This window comes from Mycetomoellerius zeteki, unplaced genomic scaffold (genome assembly GCF_001594055.1).
Source record: "Mycetomoellerius zeteki isolate Tzet28-1 unplaced genomic scaffold, Tzet1.0 scaffold156, whole genome shotgun sequence".
Taxonomy (NCBI): Eukaryota; Metazoa; Arthropoda; class Insecta; order Hymenoptera; family Formicidae; genus Mycetomoellerius; species Mycetomoellerius zeteki.
In genome coordinates, this window is record NW_017256511.1 from 569,532 (window position 1) to 579,444 (window position 9,913).

The window sequence follows — 9,913 nt, forward strand, 5'->3', positions numbered from 1 at the left end:
TGTAACAATTACAAAGTGCAAAATTTTGCTTCTAAAATTCGACTTGACGATTACGCTGCATTTAAATTTTATATATTTACATAAAGCACTCAAGGTAGACAGGTACATGCGGCAGACAGATCGAGATTAATCCCGAGAGACTACGCGGCGGAATAGGTTGTAAGCGAGGTGTTACATTCGATGCGAATAATAACGGCGTGAAAGTGAGCATGACTGATGAGACGAAACGTGACGAGAGGAACAGTAGAGAGGTCCATCCGTCTCACCTCTACTTCATTTGCATGGGAAAGGGGTAGAGCTTGGCGTAGATGCCTCCATGTCTGACCCAATAATACGCAACTGGTCAACCAAACGGCCGGAATTCAATTACGCGAATGTAGTCGAACGCGACCGCTAACTCGAACCCGGAGACAAGCGAAACCTAATAACCAAACAATAGAACGCTTCTATTGCGTGCAGAATCTCCAAGGTTGCCTCCGGGATATTGCTAAATATACATATATCTCTATAATCTCTATATTCTACAAGCCAACAGTTCTCTATAATGTCATACGTGATAGTTACAGTGTCATAATAATTATTGAGATTCTAGATTATTATAAATATTACAAATAATAACATTAGTTTACAAGTTTGAATAATTTATAATATAAGAAAAGGAAATAATTTTTTAAAATGTATTTTGGGTCATTGAATTCTAATCTGCCACTAGAAAATCAAGAATTTTTTAAATATAGCATTCCGATTTTTAAGATATATATCATTTCTTTTCAAATAATTTAGTACTATAATTAGGTATGACAAGTAATAAGCAAGACTAGTGTCCCTAGAATACAAAGTCCGGCGAACTCGTAGATTTACGTAGACCCCTAAAAATGGCGGAACCAATCACTACACCAGCGGGAATGCATCACAATGATGTGTCCGCCATTTTTAGGGACTGGTCGCTAGACTCTATATTCTAGGGACACTAAGAAAGACAAGTTTCCAGTTTCTATCAGAATTTGATAATAATTGAAAATTATCAGAGATATTGGAAAATTATGCTACAAGCTGTTAGATTGTAATACGCGAAACCGATCTGAAATTATATTTAAAAAAACAATTAAAGTTAAACGCTCAACATTTCTAATCTGTTATTTAATAATAATTTCAATAAAATTTCATTATATTGGAAGCAATGTCTTTTATTACATCTCAAAATCCGGACTCAATGGAAATATTTCGGTAACAAATCGAGCTTAATAAAAAATTATCCTAGAAACAGTTTTTACATGTTCTTGTAAATTTATATACATGCAAGTATTATCTGAAGTCTGTTTCAGAATTAAGAATAATAAAATTATAAGAATAATTTTATTTTATATGTTATCGAAAGAATAATTATTTTTTATACAACTTCTTTATTTTAATGATATAAATAAAATCGTGATATATAATTATGGAAAAATAATTTTGCGATGCCAGAGAAATAAGTCGATTTGTATCACTAAACGATATTGCGTATTTCGAGCACGATTAATACAACGTGTACATACGTAATTAAGGAAATTTCGCAAATGAAATCCAGATCTCGAGCTATTTCAATTGAGACTATAGACGAACGAATTAAGTACTCAATTAATTCGTTGACGTAAGCAGTGCAAACCGGCACAGGCTATTATGGGAGGGTTAAATTGCTTTCGTGCGAGGTGCGCTTATGTAGGAAATTGAAACAATGTTCGAAATTGCGCGGCCCACCATTATGGTATCCGCTTAACTATTAACGCGTTCTGATGGGCTAAGTGCTTGCGAAAAATCCGGACAGCAGGAAGAATAGCCGCGGAGCGGAAAAAGGGGGCAAGGGCGAAATGGGGAGGATAGAAAATGGAGGAAAAAAAACAGCAATGAATACGCTTCAATTATCGCGCAGGAGAGAAAATCCATTTTTATCCTCTACAAAATCGAGTATCGGCCATCGTGTTATACTGTTGACTTCGTATATAGAGAACAGTCAACCCCGCGGGAATTTTCGGAAAATCTGGAACACTGCGCCAATGGCGCAGCTTAGCGTTGTCGTTGTTCCGGGAGATAGTATTTCGTCAAGCACTCGCTATTCGCCGAGTTTGTATGGTCTACAGGCGAATTTTTCCATCCCTCTCTTCTTCGTGGAAAATTAACCGCGATGTCTGTCTGTCGAGGATTATCGTCGTTGTACCGCGAACGTAACAGGTTAATCCGTCTGTCAGAAAATGTTAGAATATTCGGTATTATCTTCGTTATTTGGTCAAAGTCGTAATATTTTATATTTTTAAGTTGCTTTTAAAAAATATTAATTCACGGAAAAGAAATATTAATTTATCTCCTTACTTTTAAAATTCTAAAATGTATAAAAATAAATATTATAAATTAATAAATATTAATTAATAAAATTAACAATTTCGAAGTTTCACAAAAAATAGATTTCTATAAAAATTTTACTCTGAAATAAAATAAAAATCCGCTCGAAACTCGTTCACAGTAAATAACAGATCCTATTTATTACTTTGCAGCATTTTATTAATTCCTGTTCACATACATGTGTCTATCATCTGTGGCAGGCATTTTTCTAAACACAGTAGCTCGCTCATATTTTGCTAACATAAGTCGAGTGGTGTTTTTCTAGCGATATGAATGTTATTTCGTCAGATAGAACGCGCTCGCGGTCGCGGGAAATTGAAAATATCTGGGGAACGCGGGTTATATTATTCGGAAAAAATATATCGAGGAGGGCGGACTATTGTGATATGGTGTTGGAAATGCTGTATCGAATCGCCCTACTTTTTGAACGAATCGCAACAGTGAGTCCAGTACGCGGGATTCGGCCCGAGTGACGTTTACATTACAGAGGTGTTATCGGATTTCTCGCCGCCGATGTAATCGTCGCTGTAATCTCTGTCTCGTACTCCGCGCATCTGCATACGGCTTAAGATATAATAGCGTTATGTATGCATACATATACGCATTTTATATTAATAACGCTCTTGATAACGGTTTTTTTTTTCAATTACATTGAATTCTACTTCTATCACGTAAAAATTGTTGGATCTGTTTGATGTGTGTATTCTGCTTGTTATTTGATCGTTTCAATAATATTGTGAGAAACAGAGCAGAAACATCATGAGATGAAAACTTGGAAAAGTTAAATAATTTTGATTCTATTCGAGAGACACGTCAAAATAAATAATTTTATAATATTCTAATTTTAGATTTAAAATAATGTAGGTATATAGTATTGTAGATTGCGTGATTTAATTTACAAGAATCTTTGAATTTACTACAAGAATGTATAATAAAGATTTCATATTTTCAATTTATGTCTCTAATTTTATTTATCATTGAAATTTAATTTCATCCTTATTGTGGGAAATTTCGTTTAATCCTGCTATTGTTACATAATATTTCTTAAATTAATTTTCAAACAATTCGTATTTTATTTCCACGTAAAAAAGAGTTGTGAATCATCCGCCGTAAGACAATGATGAACCGCCGGTATTAAAGTTGAATTATTAATCGGGTTGAGGGAATGGATAGCGGTGAAACCCTTTGATGGGGGTTGCAGCATAGATACGCACGCTCGTCTGGCCGTTCGTTTCATTATTGAATGCAAATAGGTTCGTTAGGGCTCGTCGTTTTTAAGTGCTTGTCGAGTCTCGACCCTCTATCTAACTGAGCCTCCAGAAACAATACTACTCCCGTCCCAGAGAGAGCGAGGAAAATTACTCTGCGGAAAGTTTAACGTGTCGTGCCGTGACAACCGACCGTTGAGTCGGAGATTCCATAAATATACAGGGTGTCCCAGTTGTGGTGAGTTATGTGTCATGGAGTTTATAGAAGCCTTTATATTTAATTGAGAAATCACTTTTAATGCTAAATTAAGCCGCATAAAAGTATAGGTTGTTATTAACACAACAAGTAAATAATGCTAAAAGAGGAAAATAAAAAATTAATGCGATAATTAATTAAACACATATGAGTGGTTATATTCGGTCAAGACGATTTTTCGTGCTTAATATTTCTTGTGAATTTATATAATTTCCAGTTCAAGCTGACTGTACGCCGATTATTATTTGTCAGTCTTGAAACACAGTTCTAAATCGAAACTGGGATAGTAATATTACAAATTAAATTGATAGCAATTTAATATTATTGCTGCAAGTAAGCAAATCTTAGAAAGCTGTTAATGATTACACGGAGAGAATTTTCTTTTAAAATTTACTGTGAAAATATGTACAATACAATATTTTAAAATCTTTTACCATGCACTTCAGTAAAATTAATCAAACTTATTTTATATTTTATTGTAGTTTTATTAATGAATGAGAGAAATTTACATTAAAATTCTTCTAAATACGATGTTGCCTCACGACTTTCATATTTTCAGGGTAAACTCTAAGAAAAAATTCTCTCCATGTACTAATAAGCATCTTAAAAACTGTAAATAATATATTGCGAAAATATTATTATGTAAAATTAATTAATTTGAATTTTTGCAAATTCTTATCGAATAGTAAAAAGGAATAACAAAGATTAGAAAAAGGAAAATTGTTACAAAACGTTTTGCTTTTGAGTACCTCAACTGCAGGATCAGCCAAATCGATAAGTGTAGGATTCTGACTGCATCAGAATTTAGGGATGTCGAACACATCGTCCCCGTTATTCGAATTACGATTAGAAACGTGCTGGTCGCAACCGAAACAATTGTCACCTAACACTTCGATCGTGATACAAATGCGATCTCTATCGGCGTTTCTCATCCTCCTCTCGTCTACACGCGATGCCAAAGCGCTACCCATTGACCAATTGAACGTGGGAACAGGAACGTGATCGACACAAACAAAACTCAAATATGCGAGGCACATCCAGTAAAAAATGATTACAAAAAACTAAAAATAAAAATAGTTTTGTATTGCAAAAATAAAATTTTGGAGGAATTTCTATTTTTTAAAGCAACATTTATTAGCTAAATAATACGGAAATATATTTCATTAAAAAACTTTAAAAAAAAAAGAAAAGAATAATGAAAACTTAAAAAAAAAATGAAAATAAGAATTAAAATTGAAAAAGTAAAAAATTAAAAAATAAGATAGGTATATCAACAATAAAAACAAATATTAAATATTATATTATAAAAAATTCAATTATATCATTTTTATCCTTGCAAATTTATTGCTCAGAAATCGAAAGAAAGCTAATTCAATATTGATAGTGTAATCACTGGCGCATCTATCAGTGTGCCAGATATTACGTCGCTATCAATTATCGTGAAACGAGCACGGGGCTGGAATAACGAGCGTCTCCAAAAATTGCTGACGCTGCGACGGATTTTACGGCCTAATGCCATTCGCTATCACGCAACTTGTCGCTCGTATGTAATTGATCCAGGACGCGGCAACAGGTGATTTACGACGATAATTTGGTAAATATGACGACGATTCGTCGCGTCATTCGTCGATAACGTGTTAAACGTGTTGTATTAACAGTGAGTATTTGCTATCAAATCCGACAGCACGATTGTAAACTGAATATTTTCGTTAAAAATAATTCTATGAATCACGAGAAATAAAAATTATCAGAATAGCAATTCTGATTACATTTAGAATAATATGTTACTTCAATAAATGAAAAAATATAAGAAATGTATGTATAATTTATATTGTACCAAAGATCGCATTACGATAAGTATGAGAATGCGAGAAACTATCAATCCAAACAGTAAGGAGTTACTTGACAGGTTTCATTCATTAGATTCATTTCCGAAGAACACGTTGAGTGACTCAAGGTAAACGGCAGTGGAAACGAGAGACAATAGCGCCCGCGACGAGTTAGTAGGTTCATTTCAATTAAGAACGAGCGACAATGGATAGACGGAGAGTGACAGCTTTAGCGATAGAACAATAGGAGGCCGGCTATTTGTCATTGACAACGGATCGGATTGTTGCGGGGCGAAATTCAATCGAGCATGATGAACGTACAGCGCTCGCAACTGCACGTTCAAGCGAGAGAGTTTAGGGTTTCCAGCATTCAACCGTATTCAATCGTAAATTCCGTCTGTGATTAAACTATACAATATGCTTAAAATGCATAAGAACCAAAACTCATTATTTTTATAAAAGTATCTCTATAAAAGTTTAATATTCATCAACAAATTTAATTAATCAATTTTTAATTAGAAAATAGAATTGGATTTTCTCAAAGATATCCGATGCTTAAAGACACTACGGGGACCTTTGACCTCGAAACGCGTCACTGGCCGTTCAATGATCCTGTCTAGCTGTGCGGTATGCTGTTTCAAATAATCAAGGGAGAGTATATATCCGAGGCACCCTCCTTCCTGTAGGTACGTACTGCCGGACGATCGAGATGATAGCAATTTGCACTGCTCGGCCTCGGAAGGACCCGGATCGCGTCGGAGGGCCCGCATGAATGGAGCGGGGGCGGCGCGGAAGTACTCGGGCACATATGCGTGCCGAAGGGAGAATGGACCTAATGCTCCTTACACCGGCGGCATAGTATCCATCGTTAATGACCACGAAAGCGTAGTCGTAGTGCGGTTACGTGTTTACGGAGCTGATTTCGAAAGAACAGTTTTACATTGAAAAAGAGATGAAGACGAATCATAGGCTAGAAATCATCCAAAAAGAAGGAAACCTGCCCGATATTAAGAAAGCGTTAAATTCAATTGTATTGATAATTAAATTATATGCGAAAATTATTTCGGCGCATAATTTACAGAACTGGAAAATCATACAAATGTATAAATAAATGTATATATGCATATATTAATTCATACCGAAAGATTATTTAAATAGGTATTAAAAATTCAGACTCGTAATGCTCAGACCGATAAGGCTTCCATTACTTATTATTAGTTACGCATTTATATAGTCTAATAACATTTATTGTTGTTTATATGCGAGATGTTATTAATGTGCATGATAAATTTCAATTGATACAAAATTGATGGATCTGTATGATTTAGATCCAGTCATTGTATGGGACACTCTAATAAGCTATAATAAATGTTCTTGGTCTAATACAAGTATGAATTTTAATACGCTATAAATCAGGAAGTCTTAAGAAACTCTAAGTCCTCCAGCATAATATATAAAACAGTGTAATTACTTCGAGATTAATTTCAGCAAGTTTGATGTACCTTCTGGAAGTTAGCATCATCTAATAGATACATTATATTATGCGGGTAAAGTGTTCGCTATCATCCGCGCGTGTTTGTACTCGAAATATTGGGATACGTATAAAATCGATATTAATGTAAGCACGCGTAAAAGCGTTTCCTTTATGAAATTCGCGTCTTACGCGATACTCTTCTACTTTTCCAGCGATCTACGTATAGCGGTGCAGAAACGAAAATGTTAAGATAAACAAACTTCTTCGCGTCGACATCGGGTTTCGATGTATTGTACGAAAGCCATCTGGTTTCCCGGTTTCGCTTTAAAGGGTGATCCTTCAACAGAAGGGGGGTAAGATCACCCTTTAAAGGGAGTAACCTAAGTAAGTAAAAAGAGAAAGAGAGAGAGAAAGAGAGAGAGAGAGAGAGAGAAAATAATAGCTTGGTCGGAACGTAGACGTTCGCGATCATAAATAACGTATACTGTACACTCAGGCATCGCGTAGACGGCTTATTTACATTCATGTGTCCGTATACGTACATATACATGTATGTACATGAACAGACGTTAGTAGAGAAAGGGAACTGCAGACAGACAGATAGGAAAGTGCGAGACAGCTCGTTGCTTTCGGTAGCGTAACCCGAACCCTCTCCATTCCGTTTTCCTCCCTTTGTTCTTGTCTTTCTCTTCTCACAGTAGTCTCTTCACTAGTCCTGATGTAACTTTCGATTACCTTCGATCACCTTCAACCAATTTTATGTATTCTTCGTATTCTCGTACAGATTATTTTCAATTAATCTGATCTCTAGATTTTTATTGCTGCTAAGTTGTAAGAATCGACAATATATAAGACGAAAGAAAAAGATCTATCATGTAGTTGTCATTTCAGAAGAAACAGTTTCACAGTATTCTTTATACATACAATTATATTTTTCTTCATCTCTTTTACACATTCTCCAATTAATTAAATAAATAAAAAAGAATTGTTTAGAAAATTCTGTTATAATTTCAAATTATTGTTATATGTTTCTAATATGATTACTGTACAGAGACATGATAAATGTAATTTTAGCAAATATAAATGTTATGTTTATTTATTATATTAATTAACAATCGCTATTAGGATAGAATTAACTCAATTTATTTAGAATTGTTAACAGCTCTTCTCGGTCAAGTTCTAAATTATTGCTGATGAATATCTTAATATCTCATCGCAGTTGTTGTCAATTTGATACTATTATAATTCCTCATGAAAGATTACAAATGGACGAATCGTGTCGGTACGACATGTCAGCGATTTCGACGTGAGTGTATCGAGAAAAATGTCGGATGTCTGGAGATACGGATGATCGGACACGAGAGTCGGGAGCGCGCGCGAGATGTATACTTTTATCCCGGAAGATATTTTGCGCAAGCAGAAGCAGCACGCGGCTGCGACTTCGGACAAGCGGAACGTTGGAGTCTATGTACCGTGGGAAATATCGTGAAAGCGCTACATGTTCCTTACATCGAGTCCCCATCGATCACGTACGACAACTTTCGCTACGTGAGTCGCTAAAGTTCGCAATTGGGGTGATTAAGATGACATCGCGCCCCTCGATCTGACTAATCTATAAAGCGAATGTTAATGGAAGCTTTAATTAAATTGATCAATGAGCGGATAGAATATCAAGCCAATCACGATTTATCATGCGACGAAAACTTTATACCTTTTAATATAAAAAGTTTATTTTTCATTAATCATGTAATTACTAGGTTTTTAATCATTTCTTTAAGAAAGACAGAGAAAAAAATAAGAAAAAAAATTTGTAAATATATTAAATATATATATAATAAAAATACGGAAAAAAATAAAAAATAAACACACATATAAAAAATATTTAATATTCTAGAAGTTTTTAATAATTAAGTTCCAACTTTCTTTTTGAAATAAAATACATTTGCGAGATAATCTAGCTTCTTCGTACAAAGAATTTGGAGTAATTTCGGAGTTCGGTTCAATCTTTATTGCGAAATGCTCGAAGCTATTTGACGTTATATAATCCTTTATTGCCTAACAGGTCCAATGCACTAGTCGTTATCCGGAAAGTGAGACTCGTAAATTGATTGCACGAGATCGTGAAAAGAGAGGAAGGAAACTGATGGAATTTAAATCCTTGTTGATGATTCCGAGTTGTGTGCGTCAAAGTTTGACGCTTTACGTTTACGAATCGCTTGTAACAAGACATTGGAACTTTTCAACAATGATACGTCTTTTTAATCAGCGTTCGAATTGAAGGAAACTGGAGATTGAGAATTTGTTCGCCAATTTCGTTTGAGAATAAATTAACTGGAGAGAAGTGGAGAATAATATATATATATATATATATATATAAGAAGATAGCAGAAACGGCAATACTGATCGACAAATTCGACTAGATTAGTTAAAGTGCACGAAATTGCTTTCATAAATCAAAGGAAGTAACGTTGATCTCCGTCGAGAGAGGCTTCACGAGCGTTGCAAAACACCACTTTGAGGCGCAATGCTCGTCGCAATTAACCTTCCGACGGTCGTGCCACTTTGCACTTTACGAGCGGTCGTCTGATGCACAAAATATACTGATAATGTCTTTAGGAAGATATAGTCTAGCTTTTGAATTCTCATAATTAAAATTGCAAATATATAATTAATATATACAGGGTGTTTCCAAATTAAATGGCAAAACTTCGGGAGCGTGTAGAGGAGTAAAAAACTAAGAAAAAAAGTCCTATAGACATATGCTCCT